The sequence below is a fragment of the Neovison vison genome, chromosome 13 (genome assembly GCF_020171115.1).
Source record: "Neovison vison isolate M4711 chromosome 13, ASM_NN_V1, whole genome shotgun sequence".
NCBI classification, from domain to species: Eukaryota; Metazoa; Chordata; class Mammalia; order Carnivora; family Mustelidae; genus Neogale; species Neogale vison.
The window spans coordinates 43,701,781-43,727,693 of NC_058103.1; the positions used below are offsets into that span (position 1 = coordinate 43,701,781).

Sequence of the window (25,913 nt, forward strand, 5' to 3'; positions counted from 1 at the left end):
TTCCACTGCACAGAAGGAAAGACTCGATTCCACACCCAAACCAAGCACACTTAAATGCAACCTGCTGTTCTATGACTGGATTGGAGGGAAAAGTGAGGATTCTATATATTAAAAAAAAGGGGGCTAAAGTTTCTCAACCATTCATATGGGCTCAGTGTAATCTTTGTTGTTCTGATGAAGAGCAAGTTGTTCTGATGGCTTATGAGTTCTTGGGAATTTGGGTCCATTCTTCATTCTCTTGGGGGAAGAAACAGACTGCATGTTAGGTCTCAGAAGTTGCATAGGCAGTAGTGCAGACCAGGTGACTGTCCCAATTCCTCAGACTGATGGCTCTGGGATCCTTGCTATGGGGGCCTAGCTCATGTAGCCCTGTTTCTGCAAGAGGGTAGCCAGATGTGAAGGTTGAGTGTCTTGTCACGTCAAAGGAAATCAGAGAAAACTAACTCACACTTTAAAATCATGGCTACATCAATTCCTACACTTAGCTTTCTTTTTTTTTTTTTTTTAAGATTTTATTTATTTATTTGACAGACAGAGATCACAAGCAGGCAGAGAGGCAGGCAGAGAGAGAGGAGGAAGCAGGCTCCCTGCTGAGCAGAGAGCCTGATGCGGGGCTCGATCCCAGGACTCTGAGATCATGGCCTGAGCCGAAGGCAGCGGCTTAACCACTGAGCCACCCAGGCGCCCCTACACTTAGCTTTCTAATGTAGCATGGTCACCACATTCAAAATATTGTATTATAACCAAGTTGCATCAGACATAAACATATCTGTCCCATAAACTTCAACTATACTGGGATACAACCTGATGCCCAAAGAAAGAAAATCTCATTACAAGGTAGCCTCTGCCTAGGGAGACTAAGGTCACACGAAGGAGAGGGCACTAGAGTCTCTATCTACCAAGATGTGGTGTGCAACCAAAAGGAAATTCTACTTCATTTTGTGAAGCAGTAGTGAGGCTCTCTGGCTTCAAGACCCAGTGACAACATCACCATTTTGGCCTTGAGTATGTTGATTTCTAGCACTGTTTTCATGAAAATTGAACTGTGTAATAGGTTGTATTTGGGTATTAATTTCCTTTTGTGTTTGTTTTCTATAAGCTTAAAATATGTTATAGTTCTCAGAACCCTATAAAACATTAGGTACACATCCAACAAGGAACAAATGGTTCTGTTTTAGGGGTTACCCCAGGGCTTTTTAAAAATATAAACACAACAGTCTACCAGGATTAAGGTAGACGGTCATGTTTCCCTCTTCGGCACTATGTGTTTCTTTTTCTCCCTTCCTACAATCAACTTCTCCTGCTACTTATCTTTCTTGTCTGTGTTTTCAATCTCTTTAAAAAATTTTACATTTATTCATATCCATGGAGAATGTATAGTACTGCTTTGTATTCTTAAACTTTTACATCAAAGCCATCATACTGCACAAATCTTTTGGTAACTTGCCCTTCCTTCCTTCCTTCCTTCTTCCTTTCTTTTACAAAGACATTGAGTTCATGCATGCAGTCTTGTCTTACTACACAGAATACCACAGATTGGAAGCAGCAGCAGCACCAGGAGGCTTCTTCAAAGAGGTAGATCCCCAAGCCCCATCCCAGACCTAAAGATCCCCAGGTGGTTTCTTTGCACATAAAAGTCAGAAAAAGATTTCTGTATCCCATCTCATCAAATGCCAACACCACAGTTTACTTATGCTTTACAATATACAAATATGTTTTAATATATGTGCAAATAAGCTTATATTTATTGCTCCCCTACTGATGGATGTGTGAGTTGTTTCCAATTTTTTGCTATTAGAAATAATGCTTCATTGAATATACTTAGACATGTCTTGGGGTGCACATATGTAATTTTTCTTACCATCATGGCCTGGAAGTAGAAGTCCAACATGGAAAGGACATTCATCTGTCCATCTTCAGCTTGGTATTGCCAATCTGCTTCCCAAAGAGGTCATGCAAAATTTCTACTTCCTTCTCCAGTATATAGTCCTATCCTTGACAACACCTGACATTGGTGGATGACTTTTTTGAATTATGCAAGTCTAATGAGTGTGAAATTGTCTCGGGTGTTTTTTTTTTCTTCTTTTTACAGCTTTGTTGAGGTAAAATCGATATACATCAAGTTGCACAAAAAATATAAAATCCAATGTTTTGATATATGTATACTTGTATGAAACTATCGCTATAGTCAAGATAATGAATGTGTATGTCACACCCCCATTTTCTTGTTTTTCCATAATCTCTTCCTCCTGCTTCTCTCCCCACCCAGTCTAACTTCAACTGACATTATTCATACATCACATAGAGCCCAAGAACCTGATACCAACATTCTTCCATTTCCCTCTTCCTGGCCTTTGTGTGTTGTTTGTGCTCAGACATTTGACTTCTACGTATGTTCTAACCCTCACAACACGTTGTTATGATTTTTAGACTGCCAGTTATCTTTTAAAATAATTAGAAATAAGAAAAAAAAGGCTGTATTTATAGGTGTGCCTCATACCCATGTAGACCCAGATTCCCATGTGGTATTCGTTTCCTTCTGCCTGAAGGACTTCCTTTAAGGCTGGCTTGCTGGGGGTGGGGGGGAATTCTCAGATTTTGAATGCTTGAAAGTCTCACTTTTACCTTTGTTTTCAATACATATTTTTTGCTGACCAAGAATTCTAGACTCTGTGTTTTTACGTCAGTACTTCATGACATTTCTCCACCATCCCCTGGGGTGTACTGCTTCTGGTGATTTAATCTACTGTAACTTTTAGTCTTTGCTTTTCTGAAAATAATGTATCTTTTTTGTTCTAATTGCTTTTTATTAAAATATTTTATTTATTTATTTGAGAGAGAGAGAAAGAGCAAGTGGGGGAAGGGGCAAAGAAAGGGAGGGGAAGAAACTTAAGCAGGCTCTGCACCCCACACGGGCTGATCTCAGCACCCCTAAGATCAAAACCTGAGCTGAAATCAAGAGCTGACACTTAACTGACTCTTCCATCCAGGTGCCCCTGCTCTACCTGCTTTTAAGATTTTTGCATGATCACTGATTTTAAGCAATTTGATTATGTTGTCCTCTGTGTCATTTTCTTCATTTTTTTTTTTTTAATATTTGTGTTCAGGCTTATTGAGCTTCTTGAAACTATAGGATTTAATTTGCACCAAATTTGGAAAAACTCTGGTCACTGTCTACACATATATATGTTTCAGTTACTCCTCCTTCATGCTCTCAACACGTATTATCAGGCTCCCCAGATACCCGCAGTTAATCTCATTCTGTGTAGCTTTCATCCCAGACATCATATTTTCATCTTTGGGGGTTCTATTTGGGTGCTTTTCTTTTCTTTCTTTTTTATTTAATATCTGCCATGTCATTTCTGGGTCATCTGTGTCATTTCTGGGTTGGTTTTGGTTGGCTGATTTTTCTTCTTATTATGGGTCATATTTTTGTGGCCCTTTGTATGCCTGATAATTTTTTACTGGGTCCTGAAACATTGTGAGTTTTACTTTATTGAGTGCCAATATTTAGGTGTTCCTGTAACGAGTTCTGAGCTTGTTCTGGGACACAGTTAAGTTAACCAGAAACAGTCTGATCCTCTCAAGACTTGGCTTTTAAGCTTTGTTAGGGCAGGCTCCAAGCAGTCTTTGGTCTAGGGATAATTTTCCTGACTACTGAGGCAACACTGTTAAGAGGACTCTACCTAAGGTTTGATGAGTTATGTGAATGATGACGTTTTTCCACTCTGGCTGGCAAAACCCCAAACCATCTCCAGCACTACATGAGCCCTGAAAACTGTTTTGTTCTCATCATTTTTGGAGATTCTTTCTCCAGCCTTGGGTCCTTTCCTCGCATGTTAATCAGCAATCAGGTGAAGGCTTGAGAGGTCCCTCTTCAGATCTTCAGAGCTCTCTTTCTCTGGAACTTTCTCCTCCCTGGGATTCTCCCTGCAGACATTAACTTCCTTGGCACCCCCCAGACTCTGAATTCTATCTTCTCAACTCAGGGAGACATGGATTCTCCCTCCAGAACCCTACAGACCCTCAAAGAAGGAACAGATGGATCATAGGGCTAACTCCTTTGTCTCAGGGATTACTCTGCCTTACATCCAATGTCTGGGATAAATACTAAGGGTCAGCTCTAATGAGATGACATCTGTACTCACTGATTGCTAACCTAGAGCTACTTGAATTATAAATATATTCATAGTATTATCACAGTCTCCTATAATTTGGCATTGTAACTGTCTTGAAATTTTTTTGCTCACTTATTTGGACAAAAGTACTAAATAGTGAGATTAGTTAATACAAAATAGCAAGGAAAACATATTTTTATTCATCATAATATCCAGAACCATAGTTTGATACCCTGACTGTGGCTCAGAATCACCCATGACCTTTCTTCCACATACTAATGTCTGGCTTCCACTCAAGTCTCTTCAGTCAGAATCTCTAGCAATGAGGCTCGCTCAGGAAGATAGTTTTCAAAGGCTCCATGGTGCTTCTGCCCAAACAACTTTCTGAGAACAATTTTAGTCATAATTATATACTCATAAATACTACTTTTCATTTAGTAACCATTAACTGAGCAACTATTATTCTTATTTCCTTAAGTGGTGGGAAGAGATGTAATTACGGCATAAGTCTGGCCCATGAGGAGCTCACAGTCTCATGGAGAATGCTGACCTGAAACAGAAAATTTGGTATAAATCTAAACACCAATATCACAAGTGCAGTGACAGTGATCTACCCAGGAGCTACGCCTGCACAGTGGAAAGCACCGCACCTTAAGTCACACGTGGGAGGGGGTCAGGCAAGGCATCCTGCTGGAAGCGATACCGGCGCTTAACAGAAAGGAGGAGTGTTGAGCGTCTGGTGGAAGGAAGAAGGAGGAAAGATATTACAGGCAGGGAGAGCAATACGCAGAAACATGGAAAATAAAGTACAGAGGGATGAAAGTCACTAGGTGATCCTGCATCTGAAAGTGCGGGCAAGAATGGATAATTTTAACACTGCAAGTACAAGTGTCAGATGAAAGAAGACCTCAAATACATTAAGGATATCAGAGTTTGCCCTACAGGTCAGTGCTTCTCAAACATGAGAGTGTGCACAAATCGCTGTGAGTATGGGTAAGAAGGGGATTCTGACTCAGAAGGACTGGGGTCGGGGGGCAGGGCAGAGATTCTTCGTTCTCTAACAAGCTTCCAGGTGATGATGCCGGGACTGCTTGGCCTGTGGACCATATTCTGGGTAGCAGGTCATGAAAGCAGTCCCCCATGTAACAAGACCAACTCATCTAAGATTGTCAGACTGAAAAACCATATATAGGCACTCTGGTCAATGTGCCCATGGAGTTCACCCTTTCTGACTTCAGGGACACCATCTTGGGCAACTCCAGACCAGCCCATCTGTCATTTAAATACCAACAAATGATCCCAGTTGATGTAAAGCAGGAGACTACCCAAGTAAATTCTCTCTGGATTTGCAATCCATGAAATTGTGAGATGTAACAAAATGGTGGTTGTTCAAGCCAACAAAGTTTTGTTGTGCAGCAATAGATAGCCAGAAGAGAATTTGGCCTAACATGTTCTAGGTACATATTAGAACCAATTTAGGGGGCTTTTAAAAAAATATTGATTCCTGAGCTCTAGCCCCAGAGATTTTGATCCAGTTGGTCTTAAGTGGGGTTCAGGCATTAAAAGCTTTAAGAGCCCCAAGATATCTCTTATAATATATTCTATATAAATTTTAATGGGCAGGCACATTTTAAGGCTATTTCAACAGGTGATGAAGAACCATCAATCAGGGAGCCAATGTGGCATATCTGTGTTTAACATAATCATGTCAACATTATGAAGGATATAGATTTGAGAGGTTGAAGATCGGCACTAGGGAAACCCATTAGGAGGTTGTTGCAGAAATCCAGGTCAGAAATGATGGCAGTTTAAGCTAGAACAGTGGTAGTAGGCCTGGGAATACAGGATGAATGAGAAAGACTCAGAAGACGGACATTCTAGGAGACTAGATATGGGAGAGGAGGCAAAGGCGGGAGCTCAGCACAGAGTTTAAGAATACAGCAACCTCTTTGACCTCAGCCTCAGCAACTTCTTCCTAGAAACATCACCAAAGGCAAAGGAAGCAAGGGCAAAAATGAACTATTGGGACTTCATCAAGATAAAAAGCTTTTGCACAGCAAAGGAAACAGTCAATAAAATCAAAAGACAACTGAGAGAATGGGAGAAGATATTTGAAAACGACGTATCAGATAAAGGGCCAGTATCCAAAATCTATAAAGCAGTTATCAAACTCAACATCCAAAAAACAAATAATCCAATCAAGAAATGGGCAGAGGACAGGAACAGACATTTCTGCAAAGACATCCAAATGGCCAACACACACATGAAAAAGTGCTCCACATCACTCGGCATCAGGGAAATCCAAATCAAAATCACAGTGAGGTACCACCTCACACCAGTCAGAATGGCTAAAATTAACCAGTCAGGAAATGACAGATGTTGGCAAGGATGTGGAGAAAGGGGAACCCTTCTACACTGTTGGTGGGAATGCAAGCCGGACAGCCACTCTGGAAAACAGTATGGAAGTTCCTCAAAAAGTTAAAAATACAGCTACCCTACGACCCAGCAAATGCACTACTGGGTATTTACCCTAAAGATATAAATGTAGTGATCTGAAGGGGTACATGCACCCCAGTGTTTATATCAGCAATGTTCACAATAGCCAAACTATGAAAGAACCCAGATGTCCATCAACAGATGAATGCATAAAGAAGATGTGATATGTATAGGAATATTATGCAGCCATTAAAAAACCCCCAAACCTTGCCATTTGCAACAACATGGTTGGAACTAGCGGGTATTATGCGAAGAGAAGTCAATTGGAGAAAGATAATTATCATATGATCTCACTGATATGAGGAATTTAAGAAACAAGACAGAGGATCATAGGGGAAGGGAGGGAAAAATGAAACAAGATGTAACCAGAGAGGGAGATAAACCATGAAGAGACTCTTAATCTCAGGAAACAAACTGGGGATTGCTGGAAGAGAGGGGGTTGGGAAGGATGGGGTGGCTGGGTTATGGACACTGGGGAGCGTATGTGCTATGGGGAGTGCTGTGAAGTGTGTAAACCTGGCGATTCACAGACCTGTACCCCTGAAACAAATAATACATTATATGTTAATTTAAGAAAAAAAAGAATCCAGTCTAGGTGCCTGGGTGGATGACAGTGACATTCCCAGCAACTGGGAACTGGTGCACGAGAAGAGGAATAAGAGTAGCAAGCAAGATGAGTTCATCCGGGGATATGTTGACCCTGTGTTACATAGAATACCCAGGTGGGGCTGTCTGCAAGGCATCTGGGTACATAAATTTGAATGGCAGAGAAGAGGTATTAGCCGCAGATATTGATTTTAGTGGCATCATCGTTTAGACAGCAGCTGAAACCAAAAGAATGGATGAGTTCCATCTCTGAGGGATGCCTGTGGACGATACTTCCATTGTTCAGCTCAACCCCATTCCACCCTCCTTTTATGGTTTCTTCCTATTCTCCAAAGGTGAAGAGGCCTCAAATGACACTTGCCTGAGCTTTGGAAGGCAGATAGAAAGCAGAGGCCATTCTCTTGCAGTTCTCTGCTGACAAGTAAGGTCAGGCATTCATGAGTGGAGAGGCAATTGCAAGGCTAGACTCAGATGCCAGAGGATAGTTGCCTGGCTCCATTCCACCCCTTCATATCCACACCTGTTTGTCCTATGGCCTCACACACTCTTAGGATCGTCTATCTTCTTGCTCTAACTATGTATCCATAATCTGAAAGTTAAATTAAATTTTTTGGTTATGTCAACAGTTATTAATTAACACATTAAAAATCACCTAAGCTACTTGAGAAATTGATGCAAAGGTCCCAAACCCCAATATTCTGATTTAACAAGTTCAGGGTATGGAATCTTTGTTTTTGTTTTTGTTTTTGTTTTTTTTAAGATTTTATTTATTTATTTGACAGACACAGATTACAAGTAGGCAGAGAGGCAGGCAGAGAGAGAGGGAGAAGCAGGTCTCCCTGTTGAGCAGAGAGCCCAATGCAGGGCTCAATCCCAGCATCCTGGGATCATGACCTGAGCCGAAAGCAGAGGCTTTAACCCACTGAGCCACCCAGGAGCCCCTAGAATCTTTGTTTTTGAAAACACTCCAGGTGATTCTTTTTTATTTTTTAAATTTTAGGTCGGGAGGGGTAGAGGGAGAGAGAGAATCCCAAGCAGACTCCCTACTGAGCATGGAGCCAGACATGGTTCATGACCTGACCTGAAACAAAGAGTCAGACACTTAACCGACTGAGCCACCCAGGTGCCTCAACATTCCGGTGATTCTAATATACAGTGAGACTTGAACTACTGACTTTAATGATACGTACGTTAATCTTGGTAATTTTGGCACATACCACAAAAGCTTGTCTGTTGGTCTTCACTGTGTGGACCATGAAGTATGATGGTTATCTGGTTTTCACAGAAGACACAGAGGGATAGTTATTTATCTTGATTTATTCAAGTGAAACTTAAGCTAACCAAGTCTTCTTGAATTCAACAGCCATATTATTCATGTTTATATACCTGGGAGGAATTTCTTGCACCAAGTAGATGAATAACAAATAATTATAGAAAGAATATTTTTTATTATTTTTTTCTAAATAAATCACATTAGATTTAACAGTTTCTTCACTGATTCTTTGTACTGAGAAAGGGTATCTTCATTGTCCCCTTCATTCTTAAGATTAACAACAGACTTTTTGTACTCTTCAACTTCTTTTGTAGCAAGGAGCTCTTCTTTATTTACTTGCAGATTTTTCTCAGCAGCTTTCATTTGGAGAAGTGTTTCCAGGATATTTTTTTCAGAGGAGCTACTGTTCCATACATACTCTTCCATGTCTGCTTCAATCTTATCTTTCTCCCATTCTTCAGTTTTCCAAGACTCATGGTATAAAACTGTTAGCAGATATAGTGCATAATCCCAATTCTGTCTCTTTAAAGGGCACCTGTTTGTTTCGATGGTAAGTACCTCTGTAGTCTTGCAGTATCGCTCTCCCACAAGTTTAATGAGTTTCTTCTTTGCATGATCATCTAAATTCAAACTGGAAAGTTTAACCCTTAAGGGTTCTACTCATGCTTTGGGGTTTCAAATAGATGGTCCTACTGAAACTTAATCAGTTGTGTCCATTTCAATGGGAAAATGCTTCTCACATTTCTCATCCCTGTCCAGTGCAGCTGGCCACTCAGTGTAGAAATCTTTAAGAGTTTTACGGTGCTTTTTAATTGCTACAGGAGTTAAATGCAGAAAATTGGGGATCTTTAATAGTTCTAGATTTCCCTCCTTTGCCATGCACACTGCGCTTTTTACTGGATAGCCCATTCGAATGGGAAGAGGTACAGCAGAGGGTTTAAATGGTGTTGCAACAGGATAAACACTAGGCCAATCTTGGTCAACAGTCATTTTCTCCATCCTGGAAGGTAGTGCCTTTCTTCTCAGCAGTCTTTTATATCTGGGTGTTCTGTCTGCTGTATGTAGGCTTGGTATAGTGGAGCAGGTGGCCAGAGTCACAGAGGTACAGAAAACACGCAGGGTCCTGGTCCCCGGCTGAAGGGCCAACCACGCGGAAAGCGAGGCAGCCACCCTGGTTTCGAGGACCTTATTATTTTTTTTATAAAAGATTTTATTTATTTATTTGACAGAGAGAGAGAGATCACTAGTAGGCAGAGAGGCAGGTAGAGAGAGAGTGGGGGAAGCAGGTTCCCCGCTGAGCAGAGAGCCCAATGTGGGGATTCGATCCCAGGACTCTGAGATCATGACCGGAGCTGAAGCTTAACCCACTGAGCCACCTAGGCAGCCCTAGAAAGAATATTATTAACCTAGGTATTTTGAAGAAGCTTGGCTTCTAAATCTATTTCACCTCCATAAAGCATTTTCATCAGTATTCATTTATTTGGATCTGGGTTTGATCTGGACGTCAGGTGTGAATATAGCACATGAATGAGATAAACTAGGATTTGGATCTTTTGTTCATGCCAACAGCAGCTAATCAGGCTCAAGTCCTTCAAGTCAGTATTCTGATTAAATGCCCCAATTACCAGTTAATTGCTAGAGAATAGATGCAACTGGCTCATTTATCTTACAAATTCCAAGTTGGAAACTCAGATGAACAACAATAATTCTAGCCCCACAGTTAGTTAAATGCCAGGCTAAACCTCGCCACTGTCGCTGTAAAATATGCCCCCAGTACTACAACCTAAGTAGACAGCACCAATGAGATTTCACATTAATAGGGTGTTTTGAAAGGGCGCCATCACAGCAGAGAGCTAAAATCCAATAGTGCAAACCACATGGATACACGTTTTCCAAGATAAATACTTTGGCTGACTCCCTAATTAAAGTCATTAATGATCATTAACCTCACGGGAAAAATGACTCATCTGATGGGTAAAAATATACTTGGGTTTCATTTTGGTCTATTATCATCTTTCTAAGGCTACAGATGAACTGTCTGTCCTTATCCACATGTGTGCTCAAGAAAGAAAAAAGAAAGTTCTGGAGGCCCTTTTGTTGAGTTTTGAAAGATTCAGAGTAGAGCTCTGATGCTGTATCCTGATCTCCCCTAAATAAGCCTGCTACCCTCCCTGAGGAAACATAGAAAGCAGAGTGGTTCTGTTGACTTAAACATTACATTGGATGACCAGTGATAAATAATGCAAGGTCTACTTACTTTATTGGCTTGCAAAGAGAAATCAATCCAGGGACTCAAATTTATTGTTCGCTGAAATGCATGGATCAACTAATATGCATTGTTCACTCCTGGTTTCTAATCAAATTTAAAATAAATGCATTGTATTATGACACCATGAGAGAGTAAGATGTGCACAAGTTCCCAGCACAGAGGCAGAATCCTTCCGTTTTCCTCATTTTCAGTATAGATCTGATGGTGACGAAAAATATTCTATGAATTTCATCATCCACATAATGGCCAGACTGACCTCCCCACCCCCCACTCCTACTTTTGCGCCACAAAGAATCAAAGTAAATTTGATAGGCGAGGGAGGGATGAGCTGTTCTTTTGGTCCTAGGGCTAAAATCACCAGGTGTTGGGAGCATGTTTAATTAAAATAGTATAAACCTTGATAATGGGCTGTCAATGAATGTTCTAAGGCAGATTTAGTTGACTTTTTTCTTCTAAGATCCATCTGGGCCACTCCTCATAGAGCACCTCCGATTTCCACATGAGAACCCTGGGCAAGGAAGACATGGGTAATTTGTTCAGCACTAAAATTAGGGTCTGCCAGTACATCATCTCCTTCATAAACTTTAAAACCACTTCATATGATTTGTTGTCTCACTGGTGTGGTGTATTAGATGCTATGGTGTTACACCCAGATCCTGATTTTAGCATCTAGACATTCCTTCCCTCAGTTCTCTGGAGTGGCTGATGAAGCCTCACAGTTAAGTTACCCTCTGCAATTTGCCAATAGTTGACAGGAGCTACACTGCACAGTGTTAGCTGTCCCTTCCTTTCCCAAGCTTGTCAGTGTGTGTGTGTGTGTGTTTGTGCATGTGTGTGTTTGTGTGTGCTTTTATTGGTCATACAGAAGCCTAGACCCTTGCCTCAATTTTGGGTAATTACGAAGGACCACCCTTAGCTCCAGAGCTCCTATGGGATCAAAACAGATCTCTGTGGCAACTTCATCAAAATTCACCCCTCCCCCACCCCAGTTCAACTCCCCTCACTTCCTTCCAGGAAGTTTCTCAAAGCACCCCCCAATAAACCTCCTTCAAACAAATCTCCATCTCAGCCTTTTATTTTATTTTTTTTTCCCCAAAGAGCCTCAATCTAAACTACATCTCTATCATCTTTAGAAAAACTGGGTCTGATTCAGTTCCTAAAAGCATTCCAGGTCATTTGTATTTGATATCCTTAGATTAAACGATCACCAAGTGGGAAAGCCTCATTGAGTTGAGACAAATTAGTGTTTGTAATCCATCAGACATTACCTAACTTGGGTCATTTAAAATAATATGGGAACTTCTTTTTTTCGATGTAGAACCACACCTTTATTTGGTTCGTGAAATGTACATGTATCTAGCATCCATGATTACATAAAGCTGTTAAGTCTTTCGAGTGCTGGGCAGAGCAAATTGTTTTCAACACTCAGACACTTTAGAAGCAATCTTTGCAAAAACAGATATGCTAACTACAGATAATTTCCCTCTTTGAAGCAGATCATCAAAGGTGCTCATTGAGGAAACATTTTATCAGTTAGTTTTGATTACTGCGTATGTTCAATCAGTGATTTCTTTTAAAAATCCATTTTTATTAGTATATATCTCTTTTCCTTCCATTCACTCCATGTTATTATCACATTACTGCTATGATTAGAGATTTCTAAATTAATGCTGAACCACTGTGAGCCAAATCAGCATATATTAATGGCCAAGGCATATCGAATACTCACTCTGTCCCAAGTGGTTTCTGTGTATAAACTCACCTAATACTTAACAGGAGATTGCTACTGTTATTATCACTGTTTTCCAAATGAGAAAACCTGTCAAAAATCACAAACCTAGGAAGCAACATACCTAGATTTTGGAACCAAGTGACTTGGTTCCAGAATCGGAGCCCTCAGCCACCCCATGTACAATTTTCTCAATATCCAGAAATCTAGACCAAGAAAAGGAGAGAATGGGTTAAAATATTTTATAAACTTAGAGAAAAAAGAATTACTCTTATTTAGAGAATTCAGGGAAGGCTACATTGAAGGGATGGTGTTTGAACAAGGTCCTAAAATATAAATCATGTTTAGTGGTTATAGTGAATTTCTTTCACCTTTCAAAAGGTCCTACAAGAAAACCTACCAGATTCAGTAAAGAGAAATTAGATAGGAAAAACAAAAACAAAAAACACCCCACCAACTGTGTTTCTTCATCTATTAATAAAAATAAACCATTATATCCCTGGCACTGTAAGGACTATAAACACTTCTGATGTATGGTCAGTGTAGGCAGAAATTTATAATCTAGTTGCGTAGGTGAGACACTGACTTGAAAAAGGTCAACAAGTAGTAAATACAAAGCCCTATATGGTGAATGCCAAATGAGAGCATAATTGGGTGAGTAAGTAAAAGAGAAATAACAGGTATCAGCAACCCTGCCCCCCAAACCCCCTCCTCAAGATGTATTTCTAAAGGCTCACTGAAACACAGGTACATGGGCTTTGCCAGGGGGTGGGGTAGAGATGACTAGGAAATATTTGGAGGGGTAGAGGTAGAAATGAGACAGGGAGCCAGGGTACAGGATTCCTTGAGAGTAGAATGGATTGAAGTTTGTAAATCCCAGGGTTTTCAAGGCTTAGCCTTTTTAGCATTGTATGGAGGTGGACAAAACTAAGAGGAGAATGGTAGAGTTCTGTTTTTAAGGGAAGGTTCAGCTCTGTATTCTAGATCTCCCAGCCTTTTCAGAGGCCTCCATGCCCCAAGTGGCATGGAAGGCAGAACTGAGTGGGACAAGAAACATCTCAGAAGTCCCAAATAAGGACAAAAGGCAGACTACGCCAGATTCTGTAAGACCCACGGGGCCTTTGAGTAATGGGGTGGGGTGGCAAATCCCAGTAAGAACTGAGATTGATTTTTTTGTCATCCTGGCCAGTGGACTTCCAAGTCATCTAATTTAATGCTTGGGATGAACTCATTACTCGGATTTTTTTGATCAACCCAGCATGGTAGTGAAGCAAAATTCATACCAGCTATAGACAATATATATACTAAGCTTTATGGGATTACATTAAAATCATCACTGCCTGGGCAAGCCAAGAAATTTCATGGGAAAAGATGAGATTTTATAGAATCCTTGAAGATCACATAAAATTGAGAAAGTCAAAGCAGGCAGTGGGCAACATTCTGATGGTGTGTACAAAAACATGAAGATGAGACACACCATTCCTTGGAGACAGGATACTTTGGCACTTCTCCAAAAAGCACAAAAGCCACAGGTTATTAACCATATCTTTGGGATGGCAACCAAGCTCTAAGCAAGAACTGTCCATATCTATTTCTGAAGAGTCTCCAACACTTGTCATTAGACTCATTTAAGCTGGAGCTGCACGTTTAATTTATCATTATCATTACACATCAACCCCTCTCCCCCTTGAGCTGTACTCTGGAGTGTCATGGATGGGACAATCCATTTCCACTTCTTGCCATGCCATATTCCTTGGAAGTCAGGGTGAACATGGGTTCCTCCAGTATTCCTCTGCCCCTGTCATAGTCCACTGTAGTCAAAACCAGAAGATGCATCCCATGGATAGGAAATGAATTAGACATCCATCCTTTAGTAACAATGGTGGACTGTAGTCCTTGGGCATGTACTGTTTTTGCTACTCAGAGTTAAAAACCTTTCCCTCCTCACCAGTTAGTGAAAAATGCTGAATCTGCTCTTTTCCAAATCATCTGTTTCCATTAGAGACATGTCAACCTGGACCATCTGCGTGCATCACTTGCAAAACCTGAATTCTTCTATGTAAAGTGGTTCTTATTTAAAGAAGGATAAAGAACTATGGACCTATATTCTACATAAATGCTATTTTAAAATACCATTGTCTAGTATATAACTATAGGAATTGGTGAGTCTTTAGAAAAGCCCTGGTGTTTAATTTAACTGTGTACGTTCAATCAGGAGAAAATATATGCAGACACATACTTTCCTCTACTTCTTTATCTCTGTGTCTCCACACTTTGCTAGCATCCACTCCTTATCTCCTTCTTCCTCTCCCCACACTCCTTCTTCCCACCGCACCCCACCCTGTCTGACTGCATGGCTGGGCTCTGGTCCATCCATTCCAGACAAGAAAAGGAGGCTCTCTAACTCCTTATAGCATCTTTTCTGGGCACTTGAACAACAGTGAATTTGCTCCTTTGTCCTACATTTTCCTTCTTTTTCTTCCTCTTGCTCATTGTTTCTAATGACAATTGGCATTATTTTTGCACAATTCATTTTCTGTATCAGAGAGCTACTAAACCCTGGCTTTGCTGAGTAGAAAAACCTCTTTCACCCCGATAAATAACACATGGTTAATATCTGGGGAGATGTATTCAAGATGGATAAATGATTTTTAACAATGTAAGGTAAGACATATGTCCTAAGATACTCACCCTTGCTCCTGGTAGATGCTAAATTTAAAGCTACAGATTTCAGAATGGGGGCAGAATGGGGCAGCTGAGATATTCCTTTTTTTTTTTTTTAAGATTTTATTTATTTATTTGACCCAGAGAGAGAGATCACAAGTAGGCAGAGAAGCAGGCAGAGAGAGAAAAGGAAAGCAGGCTCCCCACTGAGCAGAGAGCCCGATGAGGGGCTTGATCCCAGGACTTTGAGATTATGACCTGCGCCGAAGGCAGAGGCTTAACCCACTAAGCCACCCAGGCTCCCCGAGATATTCGTTTTTAAAAAGTGCATTGGAAATGGTCTAGACATAGTTAGAGAATGATTTTCTATAGGCTAACTGAAGCATCCACAATTACAGAGAAATGCTGATCTGGCAAGTTTCCTCATTTGGGGGCACGTGTCAGATGTTCATAAATGGCATGAACAGAAATTTCCAACTCAAATCCAACGGTAACTAAATGCTGAAATCACTACTATTTATGTTTTTCTAACAGTTCCAATTCTGAGGAAGGCACACCCATACACAAACTATGAGGTTGAGTATCATGGTCCATTTCTACTCCTTACAAGAGTCAAGGACCCCCACAAACTAACATTATATCAAGTAAACTCTAAGGAGTCTATCCCAGGTGCTACAGTCCTGGACAACAGAGTATCCTCACAAGGGACGAAGACAACAGATGTCAGACCACCAGCATTGTCACTGCAGATGCAAGACAGAGGGGCAGCTTGGGCCTGAGACTGATGAACTTCTGATGCTTTCCATTCAGATAGAGCCCAAGTAAAGCCCGGGAGGAAGGGAGTCACCCAACCACCGGGAGTGCGCAGCTTGGCTTGGACAGTTTGCTGCAAGGAAGCAGAGTAGATGGAGAGGAGGCGGAGTTTGGAGGCGAGACAGTCCCAGAGAGAGCAAGGTGCCATATGCTGGGCCCACAGTTAGGGACCTGCATCCCAATGTCGTGATCCCATGAGCTACTCCTTCTCACAGGAGGGGAGAGGGGAACAGGGATTCCTCCAAACAGCTCCTACCTGGAGAGTAAAGTAGAAGTCCCTCTCTTTTAGGGAACTCAAATTCCCCCAAACAGAACCCTCCCCCCACCCCAAAGAACACTGGGCATGGTTTCTTTCTGTAAGCATTTGCTAAGGCTGCTGTAACAAAGAATCACAGACTGTGTGGCTCCAGCAACAGAAATTCATTACCTCACAGTTTCGGAGACCAGAAATCCCAAATCAAGACATTGGCTGGGTTGGGCAAGGGCTGTGAGGGGAAAAGCTGTTCTAGGCCTTTCTTCTGGGCTCGCAGGTGACAGTCTTCTATGTATCTTCACATTGTCTTCCCTCTATGTTTGTCTCTGTGTCCAAATTTCCCCCTTTTGTAAGGATTGGGGTGGATTAGGGACCCACCCTACCAACCTCATTTTCACCTGATCACCTCTGTAAGGTCCCTTTCTCCAAATAAGGTCACACTAAGTATGATTTCTTCCTTGAATCAAGTGATCCAGAAAAAGCCAGTTTAATAACTAGGGCTGTTTATCAACGGATACGGCACCAGCCAGACAGCAAGATGTCTTACTCCGAAGTGTTGTGTGCACTGTTGGAAAGCACAGCTCACGCCGAAGAGCCCCGCCACGCGGCTCCAGTAGCCGTCATTTGTGAACAACACTCCTGGGAAAGGCATACCTGGCTCCAGCAACGCTTCGGGGCCCTACCCCTCAAACGGAGTCTCTGTCAGGAACATGAGTAACCGGCTCGTTTGCACATGTTCCCTGTCAGGACGGCTCAGCGATCCAGTGCTTCCGTCTCTAAATATTTACAAAGTACGATTTATCAGAATGAAAGAGAATGTTTCTGCTCCACAAGGTCGGGCATATGGTAGCAGCATGACATAGAAGATAAATCGTGCGGGGTGATTCCAACTGGATTTAATGCCAGCAATAATTATTTTTAATCAGATGGAAAGTTCCCTCAGTGATACCAGACTATCTAACACTGGAAAATAATTTTGTCAGTTCTCATTGTCTGAGGCTGTTTCTATAAATAATCTCCAAGGGTCTTTTGAAGCCCAACTTTTTTTTTTCCTTTTATCATTGCCCATGTTTTCTTTCCATGGGAGGGGTCTACCAGTTCTCCACATCCTGGCTGTTGCGTACAGAATGCCTTTATTAAATTGTATAAAGCATCTATGACTTCTCAAAGCTTCTCACAACCACATGGAATTTCAACAAATGTCTTGGTTCTCCATGTACTTCTTCCCTCCCAGAGCGCCCCCCCCCCCAAAAAAAAGAGGGCAGCAAAATGGAATAACCCACGAGCAGCTCGGATCACGAGATATACCGCCTACGTTTGGTGTGGCTGGTGGCGTTTTGCTGGGCCCTCGCCGCCCAGGCTGAGTGTGCATGCACACCACCACACCCACCCACACCTCGGGAAAGCACAGGAGCATTTCCTAGCCAGCTGTGATCTGGAATATTTTTTAGTAACTGGTAATTTAAAAAATCACTGGCTATTGCACTGCATTCACTTGTAGGGGTAAAAATCACGTGAAGGAAAACAGTACAAATCCTATTTCCAAGCAATACATAGGGGAGAGTCATAATTTATATTATAGGTAAAGGAGGGAAAGTCATGTCTCTGATGTGAACCCAACCCTCAGTTTAGGCTAAAGAATCCTCAGCCACAGTCAGGATTTTTCTTCCGGTCTTGGTGCCTTTGTGTGCGCTAACAGTGGAAACCCAAGTGCCTCACAAGGTGCCTCACGGAGAGGGCACCGTCCAATGTCGGGCCCACCTGACCCTTCTCCCCAAGTTCCCACATTTACCTACTGCCAGGCTGCTCCAGCCTGTGAATCAAGATGTTTGCAGAGCCCCCAAGCCTAGAGCAAGCAGCATTTCTGCTAGCAAGCAAAAGCCAGTTTCCTACAGCTAAGAGGAAGAGCATGAGAAAAAAATCCCCTCATGAGAAAGCATTGAGGGCCTTTGACTAGATCTGCTGAGGGGGTAAGTCTCAGCAATTCCTGCTTCTGGATCCCTTTGTACACTTATCTTACTGGTTCTGCAAAAACTGGCTTCTCATTTTGGCTCCTCCTACTCCAAACCGTAGGCTAACTGTTGGCACCTAAACTCTCCAGGCCACTGAGAAACTAGGTGAGTCCTATTGCTTCCCTGGGGGTAGAAGGGGGGTAGAAGAAACTGGACCCCAGGGGGCTGCCATCACTCCTGGGCCTGCAACTTATCAGAGATCTCCAACAGGGCCGTAGCTGCTAGAAGTCCCAGGACATCCCCAAGACACTACCAACGAGAAGACCACTGAGTTTCCGGGTGCCCCTATCTGAGACCGATCTCGGGATCTTGCCTTCAGACAGATAATTCATTTCATAGTCTGTCTTTGCTGCTGAAAGAAAAAGAGGCCCTATTAATTTTCCATGTAGAGCTCTACTTTGATGCCCAGGGGAATAAAAACCTTGGGGTCACCAAGCAAAGGAACGTTAGAGACATTAGTGCAGACACTGGAAAGGTAAATGAGTCAGATGACTGACTAACAACTCCTTCCTCAAGTCAGGTAATTTCTAATTCTTTCCATTTACAGAAATGAAGGAGGAATTGTCACTGGATATACTATCAAATAATTTTGGAAAACAGATCACGTGATTTTTTTTTTTTCCCCAAATAGCTCAGAGGAACGAACGCAATTTGGAACTACGCTATAGCAAAACTTTCTATTTCATCTGTTTGCTTAGCATTTTGCTTAAATATTTTCAGATGTTTGTTAAATGTCGGGGATGGGTTTATGCGCTTTACACACACTCAATCCATACTCACAACAACGCTGTAAGGTAGGCTTTACTATGACAGCTAATTTATCGATGAAAAAGGAATCCCAGAGAGGTTGACTATTCATCCAAGTTCACAGAGCAGTAAGTCACAGAGTTGAGATGCAAACTCGAGTAGACTCACCCCACAGGCTGTGTGGATAATGGCTGTATCATGCTAATATTATTCCTCAGCTCCCAGCAGCAAGAGCAGTAATGGCAACGGAATTGATGCAGAAAACTCACCTATTTTAGCAATAAATATATCTATCCACTGATACATGAATGAAATGAAAAATTAAAATCCTTATCCATATTGAGATAAATTTCCAATTAAATTTGACTTTTTAATTTGATTACCAAACTTTGTAACACATGCTTGTTATTTCATACTAACTTGATATTGCTAAAATTTATAACCAATCCAGAAGCTGTTTTGTCATTTATGGCCTGGGTCACAGGGAATTTAAAAAGTTAAATTTCTATGTATATGCAACTTTTGGTTACAAAGATTAATGGCGTAATAAATATAAGATTTTTATTTTATTTATTTTTTTAAATAAAATAAATATTTTTATTTATTTTATTTATTTTTATTTATTTATTTTATATTAGAGGGAGAAAGAATGCACAAGCAGGGGGAACAGGAGGCAGAGGGAGAAGCAGGTTCCTCCCCCACCCCAGGAGGGACTTGATCTCAGGACCCTGAACTCATGATCCGAGCTGAAAGCAGCCACTTAACTCACTGAGCCACCCAGGCATCCCTAAGTATAAGACTTTTAAACAAAAACACCACATTAAGGTAAATTTGGGGGGGCACTGAAAAAATTACCAATTTTTGAAACTGGGCTTATGTATTTTTCTCATTCTTGTATTTATCTTTGTTATACATTTGAGATATTAGAATTTTTTTTATACATAACACATCCATGTATTTGTTTAAGCGGATAATGTTGAGTATCAGACTACCATGTTGTTTAGATTCCTTTGGATTTTTTAAAGCCACACTACTAAGGTATGATTAACATACAAAAATCTATCATGACATCTTGACTGGAGGTCTCTACATAAACGCTTTGATCCTTCTCTCACCAATCAGCAGCCAGGCAAACAGTCCCCTACCAGGATTCACACACAGTTCCATGAAGAGACTTTTTTTCCTGCAGAGTGCCTTGTAGATTTTAGAAGGCTGGAGAGGGGTAAAGAGGTGATGGCCGTGGTTGATAAACAATGAACAGCTGAGAAAAAATTTTATGTCTACCTCTACCAAATGGTATTAGTCCTTTTTCTGCCATCAACCAAATGTTTAAACCAAATGAAGAATCTCTGAAGTCTTTTGGGGGGTGGGGCAGAGAGGGAAGAACTAGAAAATATGCATAGTAAGAGAAGAAATAATATACTCCTATTTAATGTTTATCATTAAAATCGTGACTTAAACCTATCATCTGCAGACATATGAGTAACCTAGCTCATGCAATAAATAAAAATCTATGACTAATGGAAACATCTAGTTTTTGTGTGTGCATTTTGGGGACCTGATTTTTATATGGACCACATATTCCTTATCCATTCGTCCGTTGAAGGGCATCTTGGTTCTTTCCATATTTTGGCGACCGTGGCCATTGCTGCTATAAACATTGGGGTACAGATGGCCCTTCTTTTCACGACATCTGTATCCTTGAGGTAAATACCCAGGAGTGCAATTGCAGGGTCATAGGGAAGCTCTATTTTTAATTTCTTGAGGAATCTCCACACTGTTCTCCAAAGAGGCTGCACCAACTTGCATTCCCACCAACAGTGTAAGAGGGTTCCCCTTTCTCCACATCCTCTCCAGCACATGTTGTTTCCTGTTTTGTTAATTTTGGCCATTCTAACTGGTGTAAGGTGATATCTCAATGTGGTTTTAATTAGAATCTCCCTGAGGGCTAATGATGATGAACATTTTTTCATGTGTCTGATAGCCATTTGTATGTCTTGATTGGAGAAGTGTCTGTTCATATCTTCTTCCCATTTTTTGATATGTTTGCCTGTTTCGTGTGTGTTGAGTTTGAGGAGTTCAAAGATCCTGGATATCAACCTTTTGTCTGTACTGTCATTTGCAAATATCTTCTCCCATTCCATGGGTTGCCTCTTTGTTTTTTTGACTGTTTCCTTTGCTGTGCAGAAGCTTTTGATTTTGATGAAGTCCCAAAAGTTTATTTTCACTTTTGTTTCCTTTGCCTTTGGGTCCAAAACCTATGGGATACAGCAAAGGCAGTCCTAAGGGGGAAATACATAGCCATCCAAGCCTCCCTCAAAAAAATTGAAAAATCCAGAATACACCAGCTGTCTCTACACCTTAAGGAACTGGAGAATCAACAACAAATCAAACCAACTCCACACATAAGAAGGGAAATCATCAAGATTAGAGCTGAGATCAATGAGGTAGAAACCAGAGATACAGTAGAACGTATCAATGAAACTAAAAGCTGGTTTTTTGAAAGAATCAATAAGATTGATAAACCATTGGCCACACTAATCCAAAAGAAAAGAGAGAAAGCCCAATTCATAAAATTATGAATGAAAAGGGAGAGATCACAACTAACACCAAGGAAGTAGAAACAATCATCAGAAGTTATTATCAACAGTTATATGCCAATAAGCTTAGCAACCTAGATGAAATGGATGCATTCCTGGAAAAATATAAACTACCAAAATTGAACCAGGAAGAAATCGACAACCTGAATAGACCAATATCTAATAACGAGATTGAAGCAGTGATCAAAAACCTCCCAAAAAAAAGAGCCCAGGACCTGACGGATTCCCTGGGGAATTCTACCAAACCTTCAAAGAAGAAATAACACCTATTCTCCTGAAGCTGTTTCAATAAATTGAAGCAGAAGGAAAACTTCCAGACTCTTTCTATGAAGCCAGCATTACCCTGATCCCCAAACCAGGCAAAAGGGACCTGATTTTTATAAAAGGCAAAGCGGAGAAAGCTGGGACACAAAGGTTTTCCAAAAAGTTAAGAGCCCAAATATCCTTCATCACGAACAATTCAACAGCTTCCTTTCAGATATACCAAGTTTAAGCAGCACAGGTCATCTGTGAGTCTTGAAAGATGTAAGCTCCCTGAATTCCCACCCCACTCTGTTGCACCCCTCCTCTCCCCAGATCCACTCTCCCCCTTTCCTAAGTAATAGAATCCCTGATCTTTAGCTAGGCATATTGCCACCCAATTGAAAGAAGAGAGACCATGTGACTGAGTTTTGGCCAGGGAGGTCCATGGGACTTCTGAGCAGTCTCTTTAAAGGACGAGTATGTTCTTTGTCCATATATCCATGTAGCTGCCTGTGGCAAGGATATGATGGCTGGAGATTGAGAAGCCAACTCAGAGCATGAGGAAGGGCAAGCAGAGAGCTGGGAAGTGCCTGGGTCTCTGATGACTTAGGAGAGCCCCAGAGAAGGTCTGGCCTCTTTGTTTTCAGACATCTTTCACTTGAGATAGACAGGAGCTCCTGTCCTGTTCAAACCATTGTTACTTTAGCTTTTTCTGTTCTAGGGAATCAATTCACTGTGCCTGAAAAGTAGTCCATCCCTAATATAAATTACGCATCATGACATGCCCATTTTCATGATAAGGTTTAGCACTTAGTATTTTCATGACAAAGTGGAAGTGCAGAGAGATTTGTCATTTGATTCATTCCACTCTAGTTCCATGCTTGAAAAGCTGTTGGGTTTCCCTCAAGTTTGCTTGATCATGCAGCGGTTTCCAATGACTTTGGCCAGCCTGTTCGAAAACTCTGGTTTACATGTCATAACTATCTGGACCTCTACGGTGTAAGAGATCTTTTATTTTCAAATATCAAATTCCCGATGAAAAAGAAGAAATACTTTTAAAGCTAGACCCCATTAGTTGCTGTGAAACGCCTTCTGTGTTACTTACTGCAAATGTGTTCTCTGGTTGCTGGATATACGGAACCCACCACTTGCTTCCCCATAATGTCCACTGTGTCCAGACTCCAGCCTCATCATCCTACAAATAAGGTGGATACTTGTCAGGAATGTTTTGATTTAAAATGAGAGAAATTTCATTCACGTTAACTTAACAAAAGAATCCTTTCTTTGTTCATGCCACCAAATAGTCCATGAGACATAGGTCTGCCGGCTTCCGACATGGCTTGGGTCAAGCAGTCATCAGAAATCTTTCTTGACATTTTAAGGCCTGCTCTCCTCTGCGGTGGCAAGATTTCTCTGTATGGTGGACAAAACAGCTCCCGGCAGTTAAAGGTTCCCATAGTCTTTCATGTTAGCATTATGATCCCAAAATGGGCTGCTTCTAATTTTTCTGGCTTAAGACATGTGCTCCCCTGTGCATAAATCCACAGCTAGGGGACAAAGTGTTCTGATTAGCAATGTCTTTTAGCCAGGGGTACTGCATGAGCAGAGCATAAGAGAAGAATGAGAAAGAAAGAGGATGGATTTTATCACTAGAAAAGAGCATACTTTGAAAGGAAATGTATCAGATATTACTACATGGCAATACAATAACCCTGAGAATAAGGACAAATAATGTGTTACTTTCAACATCTTTGGATGCTGTCCAGGTCTCAGACTTCTCATCGTACTATATTTTACAGCTGATTCTATTCTACCACTAACCTGTAGTACAGCTAAATACTTACTTTTTAAAAAAGGTTTTATTTATTAATTTGAGAGAGAGAGCACAAGCGGGGGAAGGGTCAGGGAGAGAGGGAGAAACAGCCTCCCCGTTGAGCAGGGAACCCAATGTAGGATTCGATCCCAGGACCCTGGCATCATGACCTGAGCTGAAGGCAGACACTTAACCATCTGAGCCACCCAGGTGCCCCTAATACTTTTTATACAGTTATATTTAATATAATTAAATATAAATATAAATGTAAAAAATAACTAATATTTTTTATACAGTTTTCTCGCCTTCTAATGTCTTTTCCAGACTTTGGGCTTTTCAACCTACAGAGGCATGATTGAGAGGACTGAGGCTGTGTAGCAATGGGGACTTCATAATTCTTTGCTTAAACCCAGTACAGAAGAGTTGGGTTTAAATGATTTGGGGATAACGAGGTAGAGATTAAAACTGCTTGGATTTAGGAAGTGCTTTGAGAGATCATGACCCTGGATGCTACCGCGATGCAAAAGGAATGGTACTGACAACTAGCATAGAAACTCGACCACCCAGTAGTTTGTGTATCGCAGGTTTTCCTATCTCTGGAGTTTCAGCTCCAGTTCAAACAGGGACTTCAATGGGAGCCAGGCAGACAAAAGAGGCCAGAACATGGCAGAAGCAAGGATGGATCAAGAAGGATCGTTGGCCAGTCATCCAAATGGAATTGGTGCCCTTAGCCTTGACCAAATGGCATCAATAGCCATGTGCTCCGGATGTGGTAAGCTGCATAAGACAACCAACAGTATGCAGGTCAAGAGATGACCATGTCCAAGTCTCAGGTGTGGAACAGGGCTCCACAGAGCAATAGTGATTACTGAGAGATGGGTGTTCTTCCCACAAGAATAGGTACTGGCAAAAGCTAGGTGGACTCGGACTTGGACAAGTGGTTTAACATTACAACAACAACAACAGCAGCAACAACAATAACAAAACCTTTTACCCACAGCAGGGAACCTCAGGTATACATCAAGAAACAAATGCAATAATAGCACAATTATGGAGACAGAGCTGGTTGCGGGGGTGGGGGGTGAGGGGGTGGACATGGCTTTGATCTGAAACGTGCAACTGTCAGCTGCTCCTCAGATTACAATGACTGGAGGGTGTGGAAGTGCATCTCAGCTTAAACTTGAATTACAATAGCTGAGAAAACTGGAGCTGAGTTTACTGGTTAAAGTTAGCTGCCAGAGCCTTCCAATGAGGAGGAAAAAGATAAATTTGAGGCAATTCTCAACTAGTTTATAAACTTGCTCTTAATCTTTTGTATCTTGAACCACCTACTATAGTGCTAGGCATTGGATTCAGTACAGACTTACTGAATTAAAGGAGGAATGACACAGGGCGCCTGGCTGGTGCAACTGGGTTAAGCATCTGACTCTTGGTTTTGGCTCAAGTGGTGATCTCAGGATCCTGGGATCAAGCCTCTAGTTGGGCTCTTTGCTCAGCATGAACTCTGCTTAAGACTGTCACTCCCCTTCCGTCTGCTGCTCCCTACTATACTCTCTCTCTCTCTAAAGTAAATAAATAAATCTTAAAAAAAAAAAAATAAAAATAAAAGAGGAATGAGAAACAGACACTCATCTATCAGTGAGACCATCCACCAAACAAGTACCATCCCACAAGTGCGGCTACGAATGGGAAGAATGCAGGCTAAGGCCATCTGATTGTGTGAGCCTTGCTGGCTCACTGCAGTGTTCTAGCCAAACCAACCAACCAGCTCCTGCCTACCCCTCCAGGAGCCACAAAAACTCTTATTAATATCCATCTGCCTTTCTAGCTCCCAGGAGTGATGTGAGGTCTACATTTTATTGAACTTTGGAGTTCTTGGAGAGATAAGAGAGCTTTTGGAATTAGAAACATGGGGCTTTTCACCCCCAGAATAATGACATTTCCAGGCCCAGTACTATCTAGAAGGGGTTTTGTTCTTTTTTAAATTTGTGTGCTGGGTGGTCTGATGTACTAATTGAGGACATTCTCACCCACTGTATCTTTCTGGTTCTGATCTAAGGAAAACCCTCTTGCCCCTTATGTGTTTATTTCCCTCTCAAAAGGCATGTAAACTTAGGTTATAGAGGAAACCCTTTGTGGCTTCTGTGACCACTTCACTTATATGAGATGGCAAAATCAGTTTTGGAACCTCCTGGGAATCAGAAAGGGTAGGTGTTGCCAGATTATCTTGGCCATCATTGGGCTGACAGATGTCACACCCAGTTTCTTCTCATGCCC

General features: G+C 41.4%; 1 protein-coding gene and 1 pseudogene across 1 annotated transcript in view; both read right to left on the reverse strand.

Moving 5' to 3' along the window:
- PELI2 (pellino E3 ubiquitin protein ligase family member 2) overlaps positions 1-25,913 on the reverse strand; it is a 321,668-nt gene that overhangs the window by 243,009 nt on the left and 52,746 nt on the right. The gene's annotated exons all lie outside the window — the stretch shown is intronic.
- Positions 8,679-25,913, reverse strand: part of LOC122894490 — a 148,517-nt pseudogene continuing 131,282 nt past the window's right edge.